Source organism: Amblyomma mixtum, chromosome 10 (genome assembly GCF_055824585.1).
Source record: "Amblyomma mixtum isolate Tamu chromosome 10, ASM5582458v1, whole genome shotgun sequence".
NCBI lineage: Eukaryota > Metazoa > Arthropoda > Arachnida > Ixodida > Ixodidae > Amblyomma > Amblyomma mixtum.
The window spans coordinates 74,907,381-74,927,458 of NC_143021.1; positions in this window are offsets into that span (position 1 = coordinate 74,907,381).

Sequence of the window (20,078 nt, forward strand, 5' to 3'; positions counted from 1 at the left end):
GAATGATCTGCATAGTTGACATTGGTACCCCAGCCGTAGTGAAGCATCAGGGGGCAGTTTCGTTTCAGACCAGCTTGATATTTTAGTCCTGTTATGTATTGTTAGCTACAATTGTTATGTGCCCATCTGTAAAACTCATTAGGCTCAGGGTGGCATACAGTGCACCTTCGCTTTAAAAAAAATGCCGACGATTACGTTACTTCCTAATGAGATATTTGAGTGCAGCTCATCAGCTGTTCCAGCTTTTCGATTGAGGCAAAGAATTCGAGCAAGACATGTTTGTACTATCGGGGACAAAAGTTGTATACTCCACGGGGCGGGAGCCGGAGCAAGCTATAAACCACGAAACATTGAAACGAGCCAAGCGACATGCCAGCTGATAATAAAGGTCACGCATTGGCTGTCTCGATCCCAGATGCCGCCTGTAGATGGCGTTGCAACGCAGCTAGGTCAGGGTGTCTTAGAACGCGCAGCTACAAAAAGAAATTTAACGAAGAAGATGACACATGTGCAGTGTGTGGTAGATCTGTGGAAACAATTGAACACCTCATAATCAAATGTGACGGTATCCATCCGGATGTCGATGCAGGCGCAGTCACTCTTCCTGAGGCCCTAGGGTTTAAAGATAACAATGGTGATGTGGTCATTTTAACAATGGTCATTTTAAACTCAGAACTTCAGAGAGTCAATAAATGGTTTTTAACAAATAGACTCACTTTGAACATAGGCAAGACTAAATATGTTATATTTGCATCCCCTTATAAAAATACCAGAATACCTGCTCCGCAATATCGATAGGAGATAAAGAAATTGAAGAAGTTAAAACTATTCAGTACTTGGGTGTAACCTTAGACGCTGCATTAAACTGGAAACCGCATATCGAAAAATTGCGCAGCAATCTATCTTATGCATGTTTCGTTCTGGCCAAAGCACGGCGACATTTCGAAATACACACACTAAAAACAATATACTTTAGCTTTTTCCAATCCCAATTAACTTCCTGTATAGAATCATGGGGGTTCACTTACATCACTTACATTGAACCTGTTTTACGCCTGCAGAAGCGGGCACTGAGAATAATGACTTGCACAACACCGTATACGCCTTCTCGCCCTTTGTTTTTTAGACTCAAATAATGCCGGCATTGCAGCTTCGAGATTTTCGCATTGCACTACTCGTACTAAGAGTCCTCTCCGGCACCTCCCCCTTTCCTTTGAACACATTCCATAGAGCCCCAACTAACAGCCGTTCAGCAGCACAGGGAAGATTTCTGGTTCCTACATCTCGCAATGACTATGGCCAGCGCCGCTTCGAGTATCAAGGGGTAAAAACTTGGAATAAAATCCCCTGTGCAGTCTTTGCAACGTCTAATCCTTATATTTCACTGAAGACCTTTTTTCTGTCGCAAATAATTACCTGATTTACAATGCAAATCGCTTTGTGATTGTTTCTTATTATTCTCTGTAGTGTCTATGTTGGGTTTGCCATTTATATGTCATTGAATAATCACTTCTAAGGCAACTGCGTTTATTTTGTATAAAGAATGCTGTTCCTGCCTTCATATTTTTTTGCACACTCTTCTATTTTTTTTGTAGTGAGCCCTCTTGTATTTCTGTAATTTGAACCCTCTTGCTTGTACGCTTTGCATTTTTCCACCATTCTTATGTGTATTATTTTGGCATGCATGTAGAAAGCATTTGTCCTCACTAATATCTTTGCTTTTATTGCATGGATCCATAACTAGCCTTTGGCTAAGGATCCAGACAGTGATGTTATGTACTGTGCTGAAGAAATGATAATAAAAAGAATTGAATTGAATTGAATTGAAATCTGCAGTGAAAGTCAGCAAAAAGCGATTGGAGGATTGGTGGCTGAAAAGCAGAGATGTGGCATAGGGTTAGAATTGTAGGAAACCGTAGGTAAAGATGGTGGCCATTCTTAATGAGAATTGCCAACACAGTAAACAAAAAAAAGTTGGAGGCTTATCAAAGTTAAGCCCCGTGGATGCGAAGCAGCCTTCGTTTTGCATTCTTATTATTAACGTCCTTAGCGTTTGGAGGCATCTTGACCGCATACACGCCCGGCGCAAAGACGCGGGCGCGGTTGCGGGCACAGAGACTGACGCCGTCGCGCGCCGCTTCATCCCTGGCGTGACGTCACATATCACGTGATGCAGCGATGGTGGCGCCGCCGCCGCGTCGCGTGCGACGGCGCGAACCGAAGCTACAGTGCACTAGAAGGGGGCAGTGGGCTCACTCGCCGGCACATGCTATGTGGAGCGGTGGCTCCGCGAACGTCGACGATATGTGCTTCTCCGAGAGGCCGAGCGGCGGCGCTGGTGTCGGCCTCAATGTAGCAGATGGCAACAGCAGCGGCCCGCGCGCTCATTTCCCTCAGTTACCTCAGCTCCGCGCAGCTGCGTTTGTTTGCGGTGGACGTCGTCGCGTGGGTTTTTTCGTGCAGTGTTTTTGGCGAGCACAGCATGACGTTATAAGTGTGCTTTTGCAGGGACTGGGCTGTGCCGCGACATCGGCAAAAACACTGTTACGCGCCTGGGTGCCAAACGGGCTACGTTTATGTCAAGGGTGAACCGAAATTTTCTTTGTTTGGCGTCTTGAAGGATGAAAACAGGCGGCAAGAGTGGGAGAAGAACCTCCACAGAGCCCCTGGACGACACGAGCGCAGTATGCGAGCTCCATTTCGAGCCGCGTTATAAGGGATTATGTACACGTAATCCAAGGCAAAGAGGTGAGGATAGCACGCGTGGAGCCGATTCTGCGCGCCGATGCCGTGCCATCCAGTCTTCCTAATTTGCCGACATACGTTACTAAGAAGCCGACACTGCCCGTGTGATAATGCTGCGGCTGTGCAGTCTTCTCGCACCGAGGACTCAGTTGATACGCAAGAAAACAGCTTCGATCACCAAGTCCTTTCGCGAACAAGCCGTCAAAAATACCCACCAGCGTGTACGTCTTCCGCTTGCGATGTTTTAAATCAGTTTTATTTCAATTTAGAAATGCCATCAGTATACTGGAGCAAACATAGTTTTCCCGGCCACGCCGATGTCGTGTACTGCACGGCCGTGTTGACCTCCAATGCAGAAGTGCTCTCCGAGAAGGTCGGTTACAGTTCCCATGCTCCTTCCCTCACAGCAAAAATTACTAGTTTTTATGTTGTCACACGTCTGCATTTTTATGTGAAAGGAATTAAGAGCGACAAGGCAGGAGAGCGGCCGAGGGCCAAACAGCTCGAGTTGAGCCGTTGCACAAGATGCTGCGTGACTCATTGGCCGGCTGTTGAACTTCACTTATTTGAAATAAAAGCTTCGTGTAAGCAACAAACAGCCCTGTTATCTTTATTTTATTTACTCTTATATTGCTGTAGACAAGCATGTCACGATTGTAACTGCATGGTTGTTAACAAATGCAGAAGTATACTGTCACACGTGAAACAACGTAAGTTAAACAGTGAAATATTTAAGCTATATATGCAATTTAATTTTGGCAAACCAACCTCATAGCATGCCTGCTTTTCTTTTTGAGCTTGACTAGGAGGTATGACTACCAGACATAATCTTCATACAAAATTATATTGGGTTAGTGCAACACGATATGAAACGGTATATTTCATCTCCCACACTATAATTCAAGATTTCTACTATATATTTTTTAATGGTTGCTTGATAATTTGGAACATTTTAAGGCCCTTTCTGCACAAGCAAAATCCGTCGGCGACGCCTTATTTGGTTAAAATGCCTCGCGGTTAGGATAAGCAGCAAGCCGATCGAGTTGCCCTCGTCCTTTTACGCAAGTTACTAAGGTGGGAAATATCATGTGGCCTAAAAAAATGCTCTGATTGCTAAGGAAATGTAAAGACTCTCAAGTGTTTTAAAATTAAAGTCAACAAGTCTGTCGACGGCTTGAATTGAAATAAACAGAACCGCCAGGAAATGAGAGCTCCAGGCAAAGTTCCCATTGAAGTTGCCTGTGGCGCCACCTCTCGGATGCGACGCTGACTGCGTCAGAGGAGCGGGTGAGTAAGCCCACTGCCCCCTTCTAGTGCACTGTACCGAAGCGTGGAGGCATGGAGGAAGGAAAAAGAGAGGAGAGGCCGTCACGTGACATTTTGTGAAGCCGGAAACCAGCTCTGCGCCATCTTGTCCGGGCTGACGTCATCGCATAAGTCCCGCCCTCGACTACTGCGCGCGCGTTTCAAAGCCAACGAAGGAGCATGCTACCGCAGGGGCACAGATCCCCGCGCTGGTGGCGCTTGGCTGCTTACCGGCCGGTTTAGGGCACCCTATGCCAGTGTTCGTCAGCGGAGAAGTTAATAAAGCGGAAATACCCGTGTGAGACAGGCGGCTACTTTCAGTTACTGCTTCGTACTGCGTCGTCTCCGCGCCGTCTCCAACTGCTCGGCCCTGGTCACAATTAGTAGCAGCCGAGAAAAATACTTATCTCAGCTCTTGCAAGCGCGGGAAGTGACCTTCGCTTTCAATTACTGCGGTGGCCCATCTTGCGGTGGTTATCTGCGGTGGCCCCCCTCTGGCAACGCCCGTCCCTGGGACTCTGAAGTTGAAGGCTGCATTCGATGAAACTAGTATACTTGCTTGTTTAGCTCAGCGCTCGAAATTAGCCTTCACCGGGTGAGGTGAAGGACACGCGAGAAACGTGGGCCCCTCGTCGCGCGAAACCACACGACGGCCACCGATGCCCGGGAAGGGCATTCGTCCGGTATCGAAAATCTCCTCCCTGTTCCTCAACTCTTGTAAGCACGGGAAGTGACCGTCGCTTTCAATTACTGCGGTGGGCGAAGGACAACTAAGCACACGCGAGAAACGCGGGCCCCTAGCCGCGCGAATTCCACACGAGCAGTGGTGTAGCCAGAAATTTTTTTCGAGGGGGGCACATGTTTTATTTATTTATTGGAAACGAAAATAATGGAAACGAAAATAAATGTGGAAACGAAATGTGGAAACGAAAATAAGAGTGCCCATTTATTCTTCACCGTCGCACGGCGTATGGCACTCCTTTTAATTCTAGGCACAGTTCACCCCATTATTAACAGACCTTTTTACGTCAGTTTACTTTTTAATCCTTTGCATTCTCCTCAAATGAAGGTATCGCGAAAATAAAAAGTACTTTTTTTTTAAAGGACCTGCAGCCGAGCGCAGGTTTGCGTAGTTTTGACAAATGTCGTTTGTTTGCAGTTGATGACTTTGTTATAGAGCAGAAGCTTTTGTGTTGTTGTATATGATGTGAAGATATTGTAAATAGCCACGCTTTTTCGTGCGAGTTGTTTGTTTGTGAGAAAATAAATGTTTTTTACAAATGAAGTTCTCGGCATCCTGTGTGCATTCGTATCTTTATGTAGATATTGCAGTGAACAAAACTAACCCTTCGCCTTTATTGAAGAAAAAAAATCTCTAAGGTATTGTTTAAGCGCAGGGTCTCTATCTTTTCATTTTTACCGGCGGCGTATAACAGGGGCGTGCAAGCATGCAAAGCGAGCGCAGCGGCTTCCTTTAAAATATCGCCCTCCACCGATGTCATGGCCCCCGCTGCTCACACAAGCGCAATCGCTAAAAACGAAAATAGTTACACTAACACCAGTGACGATCACTAGAGCGTTGCAAGAGCACGCCTAATAGCAACGAGGTTTCACTGCCGATGGAAACGGGAGCGCGAATGGCACACGCACACTGCACGCACAGGACGCGAAACGTCCGCGCAATACGCCGACGACCTCTCTAGCGCACGGCGTATTGAATCACTGGTAAACGAACAGCGCGAGTGCTCCTCAGTAAGCAGCGGCGGTCTCCCGACGGCTCCGAGCAGTTACGCAGTTGACGAAATGCCCGTGCGATCGTGGTCGAGCACGTTGAAATCAATGCACGCAACAACGAGTTTTGCAGCGAATTCCGCCTGAAATATGAGTGAACGGCGCCAACGTCAGCTTGTGAGCACGATCAAAAACAAACTCGAGCAGTTGAGAAAAGTACGCCGCACCGCAACTGCTACGCCGCGGTCGTCTGCTACCGCCCGGCTTGCAAGCAGCAACTACGACGCCGTTGCTAAGCTGCCCGGACTAGGTGGCCTCCCGATCGCGAAAAAAACCACGTGATTTCCTCCACATTTTTCTCCCATGGTGTTGTGTGGAAAGGGCCTCTCCTCTCTTTTTCCTTCCTCCGTGCGTGGAGGACTCCGCCGGGCGACGTCCGACGGCGCGATATGAGGCCCCATCTGCAGCCGGTGTGACGTCATCACGTGACGTCACATCATGTGATCTCACTTCAGGGTCAGTGGTGGCCCCCGCCGGGCGTCGCGCGAAGGCCCGAAACCTACGTTAATATGCTTCGCATAAAAGAAGAAAAGCTGAGCATGGTGGCAATTGCCACCACCCCGTTTCAAAGGGGGCGCTCCTATCCATCCATCCATCCGTTGCTCCGTCTCCTGCCGCGTGGAGTATACCACTTCTGTCCCCGATAGTACAATTACAGACAACTTGTTATTTTTCACATAATTTCCTTCCCCATGAAACACTCCACTAACAGTTCTTGATTGTCATGAAGGAAGCGTTGTGGTCGGAGAAATGGATATATGCTCGACTTGCTGCACCAATGCCTGGTTCTCAAAGACGAGGTCAATGCATTTATTTCGCGAGGTTGTCACAGCCGTGGGAGGTGTTACGAGCGAGAGGAACGGAATGCTCTCACGCATAAGTGGTAAGAAATTCCTGTTTGTCTTTATATGTACATTAAAGTCCCCACCCACGCTGGCAGTTAATGGTTGATCGCGAGAGTTCCCTCAGCGTTGTCAGCGCTAACGCATGCAGCCCATCTCTCTCATCAACCCCCCCGATTCAGGCGTCCACTAACCCAGGGAGCCATGCAGTTATGCGCACTTCCTTTCCTTAAAATGGCACAACGTTGTCAATTCCAACGTATGCAGCGGACAACTGTCGATCACTATCGCCACGTGGCTTAAAGCACGACTGAGGTGTCCACTGTTGCAAGAGGGCAGTTATGCGCCTTTCCTTTGCTCTCCAAGCTACCGCTCCACTGGTTTCGCAGCGCTTCTAAGGTGTCCACTTCTGGTTACAACTGAAAACGGCACGGCGACGGCGACGCCGCGAAACGCAGAAACGGGCGCCGAAGAGCTGCGCTCAAAAACTGCAATTTTATGTAAGTCAGATGTTTAGGCGAATTCCGCAACCTGGACTTGATTTGTAATAAGGAAGTAATTACTCATTATCATCCACCAAAGCGCAGCCATACACAGCTACAAAGGAAAGTTACACAGAAACTCTGTAGTTGAAGAGAAATTCGGCGTTGTTCAACAACTTCAAGTGGGGAGTATATGTTGTTCCAGTGTTACCGAGGGGAAAGTTACCACAACGCATAAAACAGAAGATGCAAAAGCTCGGGCGGCAGCAACTTTTCTAGTCTACTACCTGATCTGCGTCTTTCAAGAGACGACAAAAGAGCGCTGCAGCAGAATCAAGTCGTCACTGTGTGCTGCCAGCACTTAAACAAACAGAGCACTTGCAACTCTGCAGTAATGGTTGCCCGTGAAGACCTTAGCTTTTCGTTTATCGCGGCTCGCGCTAAGATAGGCACATGGCAGCACTAGTCCCAAGGGTGCGTTTCGCCAATCTTTTAATCTGTGGAAATTTAGGGGACACAAACACCTACTTACGGCAGCGCATCGCACACATGGATCATGCAAGCGGGTGACCGAACGCAGAGGAAGCCGTGCGTCAGCACTTAAAGGGCCACGGACCAGTGGTCTGGACATTTTAGGAAAACAAGCTCACTGCATAGATGAGACACCGAAGATAACCTCGGCAAAATGCTAGAGCCATGCGCGCCCCGAAGAGCTGTAAAAATTCAAATCAAAGCCCGTTCGTTCTTTCCTTCGAGAAGCACACATCCTCATTCTCTAGTCTGGCTACCGAGCCTTCAACCTGACGTCATTTCGAAAGCTTTCGCTAAATGCATTCCATTGGTGCGTCGTTCAGACTGGCGGGCGAAGGGTGAGCGTAGCCAGTTTGTCGCGTCGTCTGCTCGTTGCGCGCATGCTTTCCGCAGCGCCGTCCGTTTTCGCACTCGCATACAAGCCCGCATGGAGGAAAAGAAAACTGAGGTGGGAGCGCCCGGCGGCAGCCTTGAAGCCTAGTCATAAAAAGTAAAAATGTAGTAAAACGGAGAGAGTCCTCGTCCCCCCGCCATGATCACGCCACGTGATAGCGTGCTGTGATATCTAGCCTCGCTGTGTGCGCGCTCCCTCCTTTTTTTTCCTGCATGCAAGCCCCCCAAAACAAGGTTTTTAGTTACTTGTGCCAGAAGGACCGCTAGGGGGCCAGACGAAGAGAACGCCGTTCGCAAGTGCTCCTGCCTCGACGCCTCCTTACAACCGAAAAACATCAACGCAGTAGAAAATGGAGCACTCCATCGCTTTCTACTGATCAAGCGAAATCCGTGGATACCCGCTTTACATCCGTGAGTCCCGATTTCGCCATTTTCTGCCCGTCGGAAAATCCAAGGCAGAGAACGCCGCGCTAGGCCTAGGCGGCGTCGGGCCGTCGGCCCGAAGGAACGCTGCTACATCTCACGACGCACCCGTGAGGGTGGCTGACGCTGATGCGGCGGCGTCGGCCGGAGCCACGACACCGCTCGAAGAGAATCTTCAAAGCGACGCCAACGCTACCGACAACGCTACCGACAACGCTACCGACAACGCTACCGACCACGCTAACGACAACGCCACGGACCTCTCGCAGAAGAGAACAATCGACAATGGGGGATGGTTCACTGCCAAATACCAGAACTCGAGACTGATTGCCGTTCCGGAGGCCGGGACAGACGCGGCGGACAATTCAGCGCTGAGCCAACCCAAACTCAAGTGGAATCCCGTTCGGCGAGAGAAGCTACCTCCTTTGCCAAAAAACGACTTCAAAGTCATACTTAGACCGAAGAATGGACTCAACATCAGCCAACTGAGCACGCATCAGATGGCCCGGGCTATAACTAAAGCATGCGGAAAACCGGACATCTGCAACGAAGGCCGCTTCCTTATACGGCTGCGCAACGGATCCAACATCGCTATACTCAGCACGCCAAGCATGGAGACTGCCAGTGCTGTGCAATGTATTTCGAGTCTGCGCTTTGATGCAAAGAACTATGCAGTGACAGCTTACGTGGCCGCGCCGGACAATTCATGCAAGGGTGTCATTCACGGATTGGACGCCGGGACCACGCCAACTGAACTACTCTCACATCTTCGGGTACGTACCCAAGGAGTCAAAATACTTTATGCAAGAATGCTTGGCAAATCCCAAAGCGCGGTCATTACCTTCGAGGGAAAGATCGTTCCGCGCTACGTCTATTATTACGACGGCGAGATACGTTGCTACCTCTATCGATCATCGCGGCAAGTTTGTTATATATGCTTAAAGGCCGGACATAGGGCGGACGTATGCCCGACACCTGACGTCGTCGTCTGCTCTAAATGCACCGAGCCAGTGATCGAGGACGGACACTCCTGCGAGCCCAGGTGTGTGCTATGCACGGAAGCGCATCCTACAGGGGCAAAGGAGTGCAAGGAGCGCCTCAGGAAACCGAGACCACGGACGAGAAAAAAAGAGGAACCAGGCGGCGGAGACAACGGCGGACGCGGCCGGGCCCGGAAGCGCTGGTTCAGCGAGGACTCCAGTTCGAGATCCACGTCCAAATCGGCATCGAGATCAGGTTCAAAGTCGAGATCGGCGTCCAGGACCCGGGAGGATCCAGAAACCAAAAAGAAGCAGCAGCAGAAGACCACACCAAAAAAAGGAGGAAGCAACCAGGGTGAGCTGGAAAGAGCATCTTTTCCCTACCTCTCCCACTGCTCCAAAAAACACAAACACACAAAAAACAGTGATAGGCAACAACGCTAATGGGGAAGTTAACGCGGAAGTTCAAGAGCTAAGACAAATAATTCAGACGCTCAGGGCAGAAAACGCCGAGCTGAGGCAGAAACTAAACGATCTGATAGACGAACTAAAGGCCCAAAGAACAGGGCAGAACAACACTAACCCGCAAACAGATGAAGATCACGCGACAACTATAGGGCGCCAGGAATTTACAACTGCCATGGTTGCTGTTAACAATGCACTGGCAAATCTTAGCAACCTCATCTCCAACATCCAAGACGAGACGCGCAAGGATAGAGAGCGTCTAGTACAATTCACAGCCATGAAATCCAGAGGAAAACCCTATAACAGGCCATCTCAGTATGGCGAGCAACCGTAAACGCTCGGTCAAGTTGGAAACCCTCGAAATATGGCAGTGGAACTGCCGTGGGATCCGCCGAAAGCAGGGTCTTCTTAAACAACACATCACAAATTGCACCTCTCCGCCAGACATAATCGCCCTACAGGAAACCGGCTGCTCACTCACTCTCGCGGGGTACTCCGTCTACGAGGGGCAGGGGCAAAGCAAGGTCGCCACGCTGGTTGCGAAAGCAGTCACCGCAATCAGACACGACATCGACGGAACGGACATTGGCCACGTCCTTATAGAAATCATTACCCAAAAGAGAAGCCAAGAAAGCACCTTCCTACTTAACGTGTACAGCCCGCCAAGCCAGAGGAAAGCCAATTTCAGCTACCTGCTAGGCAAAGCAGAAGAAGCAGCAGGCAAGAATGGTATCGTTATTCTGGAGGACTTTAATGCCTGGCATAGAAGCTGGGGCTACGTTCGGGAAACCCAGAAAGGCAGGGATCTAGCCAGAGAAGCTGATCGTAGAAGGCTCACCCTCATCACTGACCACACCCAACCCACGCGAGTGGGGAACAGCATCAACCGAGATTCGTGCCCAGACTTATCATTTGTCAGAGGGGTAAGGCACGCAAGATGGGAAAACGACGGCGAAACTCTAGGCAGTGACCACTGCATCCTGCGCATCCATATAGAAACCCTCCCGATCAGGAGACAACATGGCCAGGCTAGACTGACAAACTGGGAAGCCTATAGGAAATCGAGGGCACAGTCTGAAGACGCTGAGATCACCGACATAAAAGGCTGGGTCGCAAGAATCAAGACAGACTGGCAAAAACTAACCCGAAAGGTCGCCCTCACTACCAACACGCCCGAGGTGGACAAACATCTCTTACACCTTTGGGACGCCAGACGGGGCCTACTAAAAAGGTGTAAAAGGCAAAAGCATAATAGGCGGCTCAAGCGTAAGATCGCTGAGGTCACCAGACAAGCCGAAGAATATGCGACGGAGCTCTCGAGGCGCGACTGGAACCAAAAGTGCAACGAACTTCAGGGGACTCTAGGTTGGGCCAAGACATGGGCTTTGCTAAGGGCTCTCATAGACTCAACCACGACAAAATCCGAAACTCGTAAGACGACCCAAAGGATCGCGCACCAGTTCCAAGGCACTGACGAGGAACTACTACAGAACATCAAGCAGCGTTATATCGGCAATGCAACACACGCCGACAGCAGCTTGGCATACACGGGCAAAGCGAATCCCGCTCTGGACGAACCTCTTACCGTACAAGAAGTCAGACACGCTGTGATGTCCGCCACAAAGAACACAACACCAGGGAGGGATGGCATCACTAATGCCATGATAAGAAATTTGGATGACAATTCAATCAAAAGATTCACAGAATTCGTCAATAAACACTGGGAACAGGGGACCCTCCCGGACGACTGGCGACATGCGGAAATAGTAATGATTCCGAAGTCCGGAAAGACTCCAAACCTGGAAAATCTTAGACCAATTTCCTTAACATCATGCTTGGGAAAAGTGTACGAGAGAGTTGTGCATCACAGGTTGCAGACCCACCTTGAGGACAACGAACTCATACTATGTTTGGATTTCGAAAATACCTATCGACACAAGACGTTCTCCTGCAGATCAAGGAGGAGGTGCTTACTACCGTTCCAAAATATGGAGAAAACATCTTGCTCGCTCTCGATCTTAAAGCGGCCTTCGACAACGTCAGTCATAGGGCTGTGCTGGAGGGGCTTAGCAAACTGGGTTGTGGGCAGAAAATATTCAACTATGTGAAAGCCTTTCTGACTAACCGAACCGCTACCATTGGAATAGGAGGCATCAGGACTGACACCTTCAACACCCCCGAAAAAGGAACACCGCAAGGCTCTGTGTTATCACCTATGCTTTTTAATATTGCAATGATCGGTTTAGCAAGGGCGCTTGAAGAAATTGAAGGAATCAGGCATGCCATCTACGCAGATGATGTCACAATCTGGGTGACAAGGGGATCCTTAGGAGAAAAACAAGAGCTTCTTCAGCGAGCAGCAGACACGGTCAACGCATACGCCCGACACTGTGGACTCGCATGCTCCCCTAAAAAATCCGAGGTGCTCAGAGTCTACAGACAAGGGTATGATCTGCAAAACTCCATAGATATCTACATAGGGGAAACGAAGGTTCCGGAAGTATCGAAAGTTAAGATCCTCGGCATGTGGATCCAAAGCAACCGTCGTATTGATCACACGGTCAGACAGCTAGCAAATACCACAGCACAGATCACCAGGATGATTGCAAGAATTTCCAACAGAAGAAGAGGTATGAAGGAGGAAGACACATGTAGGCTAGTACAGGCCCTCGTGGTCAGTAGGATCTTATACGGCGTCCCCTACCAAACACCGCTCGAGCAAGAAAAGGAGCAGTTAAAGGCAATTCTTAGAAAAGCATACAAATGCGCTCTCGGACTGCTGGTCAACACTTCGACGGAGAAATTCCTTAAACTGGGCATAAACACTTGTTGTTGGGCTAGTTGGTAATACATACTTCTGAAGGAACCAGCGCACAAAACACAACGGACAAGAAAAAGGTGGTACACGACGGACAGGAGCGCTGAACTTACAACTTTATTTCGGAAGTAAAGATGCAACGTATATATACAGCCATGTCAGGGAGGCGTGTCACACAGGGAAAGCAAGAACAAGTGAAATCTACAAGGTCATGATGAGACAAGCGGCACAAGCAAACCAAAAACCTTAACTAATATAACATGTGAAGGTGACCAGTTTCAATGGAGGCAAGAAAAACAACAGGGAAAAAACAAGGGAAGAACGCCAGACCTCGTGAAGATGAAAATTGATACTGATAACAAAAACCGATAAAAACAAAAAGGCAAAAGCCAAAAAAAAGCGATAAAAGCAATAAAGTTAACAGGGCAATGGAAATGAAAAAAATATAAGATAAGATGCCAACAAGTAACACGGCAAAAAATACTAACAGCTAAAATTAAGAAAACATCGCGGAAAAAACTAACAGCTAAAAGGTAAAACCCACAGAAACATAAGGTTAAGTCTTGTGTAAACAAATAGCGGAATAAAGTTGGCGGGAAAAAGACGGTTGCATAAGGTGGGAAGTTAAAATGCTAGTGCCTCGAATTTTGTGCCAGATAGGCGAGTTCTTTCTCAGATAGCGACACTGAAGGCTGGCTAATGCACTTTTCTTTTAACGACGCTATCGTGATTGCCTCAACTATTTCACGGGGCCTCGTGTTTCTGATTGTGGCTATTACCCGAGTTTTTTCGAAGTGTGGCAAACATCCTGTTTCTACATCTTTGCAATCCCGACAATGAATACCAATGTGACGGCACTTTTGAACACTTGCGTTGTAATCATGTTCTTTTAGTCTTTCATTTAAACAACGCCCTGTCTGTCCAATATACTGCTTCCCACAGGACAGGGGGATGGAATAGACAACTGAATCGGTACACTGCACAAAATTCTTCTGGTGCCTGATATTGCATGTACTCTCTTTTTTACGAGTTTCATTGACCTTTCTGCAAAGCTGGGAAAGTCGCTTTGGGGCACTAAAGACGACTTCAACTCCAACACGTTTCCCAATTTTCTTAATGTTGTGCGAAATGCGATGCAAGTAGGGCATAACAGAGACTTTCTTTCTATTGGTGTTGTCAGTCGGGGCAGTCGAATCGGGTCGTTTTGATTTTTTAAGCATTGCTTCAGCGACTGAGGCTAAAAGCTTAGTGGGGTAGCCAGCATTTTCTAATCTAATTGTTTGCGCTAAAAAACTACTATCAATTTGGTGTTCACACGATTTTACCAGCGCATTTCTAAAGATTCCTTGAACTACATTCCTTTTAACCAACTTAGAGTGGGCTGAGTCAAAAGGAAGTACCGGCTTCTGGCCCCTTGGCTCATAAGACTAGCATAGGTGATCACACTTGAAATGAAGGCCCAATTCTAAAAATCTCAAGGACCCATTATTTGGAAGTTCATGTGTAAGGGTTAAAGGAGATAAGCATTCTAAGAAAATGGCCAATGTTTTCGAGACATCAACTTGGAAGGTATCCTGATTGCAATCGAGAAAAACGAGAAAGTCGTCTACAAAACGAAAAATCTTTGTTACTTTTGTACCCTCCAACCGACTGCTGACGTTTTTATCAAGTTTAGCTAAATACAGGTCGCTCAATAAAGGGGCAATGACGGAACCAATACAGATTCCTTTCTTCTGAAGAAAAATTTGCTTGCCGATTTGCTTGCCGCCGTCAGGAGTGTTTCTCGGCTTGCGCCAGGAGCGGACGCCCAGCGGTGCATTTCTGAAGGCGTTGACATGCTGGCAAGGTGTGAAGGTAAAGGCACTACGCTTCCTCTGCAAAGAACTATAGCTGTTTTGAAAGAAAAGCGCCTAGTGTTACTGGCTGCTGACAAGGAGGGCGGTTTCTGTGTTCTACCTAGACAGCTCTACCATTGCAAAGCCTCTGAAGCAATCCAAGCCTCTTTCGATCGACATCGTGCAACCACAATTTCTAAAGCAAAGAAAGAAGTGAAGAAACTATGCAAAAGCTTAAATTTGCTAAAGCTTACAAATGCTATTAACGGCAGCAAAAATCTTTCCTTAAATATGTTCTTTACGGCCAAGACGCACAAGCCTGGCTGTCCCTTAAGAGTCATTGTTTCTGATACGGGCATCTGGCAAAAACGTGTTGGCAGCTTTCTGCAGCTTCATCTCAAAAAATTGACTCTTGATGATCCTTTCGTTGTTAAGCACGCAGGAGAAGTGGTTGAATTTTTAAAGACCCAGCACAACAAACCACTTTTAGGGTTTTCTGTTGATGGAAAGGATTTATTTTATTCTATCCCACATGACGACCTGCTGGAATGCGTTAACGACTGTATTGACAAGTTTGGTCCGGTTTCCTTTCAAAATGAATGTGGTATTGCAGTAAGCGGTTTCCTGGAACTTCTAGCAGCCTATCTGAAATCGACATTTGCAGAATGGGATGACAAGATTTTTCTTCAGAAGAAAGGAATCTGTATTGGTTCCGTCATTGCCCCTTTATTGAGCGACCTGTATTTAGCTAAACTTGATAAAAACGTCAGCAGTCGGTTGGAGGGTACAAAAGTAACAAAGATTTTTCGTTTTGTAGACGACTTTCTCGTTTTTCTCGATTGCAATCAGGATACCTTCCAAGTTGATGTCTCGAAAACATTGGCCATTTTCTTAGAATGCTTATCTCCTTTAACCCTTACACATGAACTTCCAAATAATGGGTCCTTGAGATTTTTAGAATTGGGCCTTCATTTCAAGTGTGATCACCTATGCTGGTCTTATGAGCCAAGGGGCCAGAAGCCGGTACTTCCTTTTGACTCAGCCCACTCTAAGTTGGTTAAAAGGAACGTAGTTCAAGGAATCTTTAGAAATGCGCTGGTAAAATCGTGTGAACACCAAATTGAGAGTAGTTTTTTAGCGCAAACAATTAGATTAGAAAATGCTGGCTACCCCACTAAGCTTATCAAAACGACCCGATTCGACTGCCCCGACTGACAACACCAATAGAAAGAAAGTCTCTGTTATGGCCTACTTGCATCGCATTTCGCACAACATTAAGAAAATTGGGAAACGTGTTGGAGTTGAAGTCGTCTTTAGTGCCCCAAAGCGACTTTCCCAGCTTTGCAGAAAGGTCAATGAAACTCGTAAAAAAGAGAGTACATGCAATATCAGGCACCAGAAGAATTTTGTGCAGTGTACCGATTCAGTTGTCTATTCCATCCCCCTGTCCTGTGGGAAGCAGTATATTGGACAGACAGGGCGTTGTTTAAATGAAAGACTAAAAGAACATGATTACAACGCAAATGTTCAAAAGTGCCGTCACATTGGTATTCATTGTCGGGATTGCAAAGATGTAGAAACAGGATGTTTGCCACACTTCGAAAAAACTCGGGTAATAGCCACAATCAGAAACACGAGGCCCCGTGAAATAGTTGAGGCAATCACGATAGCGTCGTTAAAAGAAAAGTGCATTAGCCAGCCTTCAGTGTCGCTATCTGAGAAAGAACTCGCCTATCTGGCACAAAATTCGAGGCACTAGCATTTTAACTTCCCACCTTATGCAACCGTCTTTTTCCCGCCAACTTTATTCCGCTATTTGTTTACACAAGACTTAACCTTATGTTTCTGTGGGTTTTACCTTTTAGCTGTTAGTTTTTTCCGCGATGTTTTCTTAATTTTAGCTGTTAGTATTTTTTGCCGTGTTACTTGTTGGCATCTTATCTTATATTTTTTTCATTTCCATTGCCCTGCTAACTTTATTGCTTTTATCGCTTTTTTTGGCTTTTGCCTTTTTGTTTTTATCAGTTTTTGTTATCAGTATCAATTTTCATCTTCACGAGGTCTGGCGTTCTTCCCTTGTTTTTTCCCTGTTGTTTTTCTTGCCTCCATTGAAACTGGTCACCTTCACATGTTATATTAGTTAAGGTTTTTGGTTTGCTTGTGCCGCTTGTCTCATCATGACCTTGTAGATTTCACTTGTTCTTGCTTTCCCTGTGTGACACGCCTCCCTGACATGGCTGTATATATACGTTGCATCTTTACTTCCGAAATAAAGTTGTAAGTTCAGCGCTCCTGTCCGTCGTGTACCACCTTTTTCTTGTCCGTTGTGTTTTGTGCGCTGGTTCCTTCAGAAGTGGGCATAAACGACACAGTACAAGAACATATCGAGGCCCACCTTCTCGCGCAGAAAACAAGACTGGTACTGTCCGCAACAGGCCGAAACACGCTGCGGTTGCTCGGCATGAGGGACGCTTTGAAAGAAATCAATAGCACAGAGAGCGTTCCAAATGAAATCAGGAGGATCATTGAGATCAGCCCGATTCCTAAAAACATGCATCCCGATATACATAAGGCGAGAAGAAAGGCAAGATCTGAATTCCACGAAAGAAGCTTCGCCGGGGCAAAAAACGTATTATACGTTGACGCAACAACATACAGACACCGATACGGCTCGGTAGCCAGCGTGGTGGATCACCAGCTCAGGGAAATCAACTGCGCTTCGATGAAAACCAACAACATCCTCGAGGCTGAGGAAGCAGCAATTGCACTCGCCATCACCCAGCAGAGTGACGAGCCCCATGCACACATCATTACAGACTCGCAAGAGGCGTGCAGAAGATACAGCAGTGGACGCATATCCACTGCAGCCATTCACATACTCAAGGCGAGGACGATCACTTTTACGAGTTGCTTCATCACGTGGACACCAGGCCATGAGGCTGTCAAAGGGAACCAATGTGCGGACGCCAATGCCCGAGGATACGCCAACCGGGAGGCGCGCACCGAAGGGGAACTGGACGCAGTCACTAGACGGTATGGAGCCATCTTAGAACACCAACGAGCCCTCCGTAGGGCCTACCCTCCTCCCCACAAAGACCTTAGTAGAGAGCAGTCGGTTGCCTGGAGACAACTGCAGACTAATACATACCCCAATCTGAGTTTACTCAGCAAAATTTATCCTTCCACATATGCCAACAAATGCCCGCTATGCGGTGAACACCCAACGCTTTACCACGTTACATGGGCCTGTCAGAAAATGCAGGCAGTGCCGATAAACAACACACCAACACCGGAGCAGTGGGAGGCTGCGCTGTCCAGCTCGAAGCCTGAAGAGCAGCTCAAGCTGATCGACAGGGCTTGCAAGACTGCAAAGGCCGCTGGGGCCCTGGACTGAGGGCTCCACCTACTCTTCGGTAAAGAACACTTGTTGTACAATAAAGTTTTTCATTCATTCATACTTGTGCCAGTTCATGTATGCTTCAGCGTGTTCGGTGCGTATGCCGTGTCGTGTGTCCTAGAGCCTTTCCCTCTCTCGCACACTCGACCGCCCCGCACCCACACTACTTATCACTCGCTCATCTTGTCCACACTGTCCCGGTTTGTCTTGGCTCCCTTGAACGACAGGAGCTTAGGAGCAGAGAAGACACAACGAACAGAACACAAAAACACACACGGAAAATCGCAAGAGGGTGGTGGTGAATAAATTTTTACAGAGAGGTGATTCGGGTAGGCCCTATTGGCCCTTTCCCCTAACAATACTAGGTGGAGCCCCTATTCCGGGGCCCCATTGGCAAGCAACGCCGCCCGCGTCCCATGAACGAAGGCCTTTTGGGTCTTTAGGTCCTGACAGCCGCGCAGGGCCGCCTCCCAGTCCTCTCTGGTGGGGTTGGGTGGGGGGATGGATGAGTTTGATTGACACGCCCAAGAGGGCGTGTCAATCAAAGGGTCTGCGCTACACCGTGAGTTTCGCACAAAATCGACTCCCGCCCGTCCGGTCGTAAAACGGGGGGAGGAAGCTCGAAAAGGAAGCTCGCTAACTGGCGTTGCCACTGACAAAAACAAACAAATATGTGAAAGGATGCGCTCGCTAACACGTTTAGATGGTCGAACCGATCGAGTCTCTCGATTGTTCAGTGTGCGGAGGTCGACGCTGTTTCGACGCTGAGGAGAAGCAGCCTCAGACAGCGCGGAGTGCACAAAAACATCTGTGAGCACAGCGGAGTGAGGCCGCAAAGGCACGCGCGCCAAGCAATGGGCAGTGACGATGGGGAAGCGGGCCACGAACACTGCCGGTAAGAGAGAGGGGTCAAGCAGTTTTGTTGCACACCCAACCAGGAAGGGCAGGGAAGGGAGTGGAGAAGGTGAAAAAAGCTTCAAACCAACAAACAAAAAAAACTTAGGAGAGCAAGGACAAAGAAAAAAACCGCGTCGAAACACCGCGAGGAGACCCAAAGAGCAAAATAGCGAGGGTGTTTGGAGACCGGCCGCTCCCTCCCGCCTCCCCCCACTAAATAGACCGGGTAGCAAAAAGCAAGAAAAGAATTCTTTTCAATTCGGGGCCATGAGGTAGACATGTGACGCACTCCACCAGACACCGCGCCTCCTGCTAACATCAGAGGAGGAAGGGCGATTTTGTTGGGGAAGCTACGCTACGCTAGGTGTGAACGATTTCGCGGAGCCCTGGAGAGGCCCAACTGCGCTTGCGCGAGGAGCGAGTGTGAGACAGTTACTGCTTAATTTCCTTTCCTCAAATACAATTTTCATTTTCTTCATTACTGCCCCTCTTTCTCTTTCTTCTTTCCCTCCGACTTACTCCCTTCCTGTACCCTTTGTAGCCACATAGTGCTATTTCCATTTTGGCTTTAATAATGGCCTGAAAAACATGACAAAAGTAAATCGCTATTGCTGCATTTTCACTGTTCTGTGAAATGCAGAAGTGTTTTAATTACAACTGATTTTACCTGTTCCAATTAACTGGAAACATAATTTCTCATGTCCATTAGCATTAGTGTTTGACAGCAGTGTTCTGCTAAATTGTGAATGTTAAATGCATGCACAATTCAGACACACACACACACACCTTATATATCGAATAGGAAAGCATGTCTTAGCCAAGGAGAAGGCCGTTTACATATTACAGTGACTGTGCAAAATGCTTGGGAAAGGCTGGAAGTCCAATTATTTTTTTTCTCGGTCAGCAATGCAAAAACACTGCAGTATGCTATTTTGAATAACTGACTAAAACATTTTATGTATGTAATCTTAACTACGTAGAAAAATGTGATTATACTGACTGTAATTACGGACGGTTGTTAGCAGCTTATGCTGCAGCCTGGTCCGATCGAGAATTCGCTGTAAGAATCGCGTCGTCGTTATGAAATCGTCGGGGCAGTGTAACTATCAGAGCAGGCAGCATTTTGTTATTTTGGGGCACAAATCACGGGCCGTTGTGAGAACGTATCGTTGAA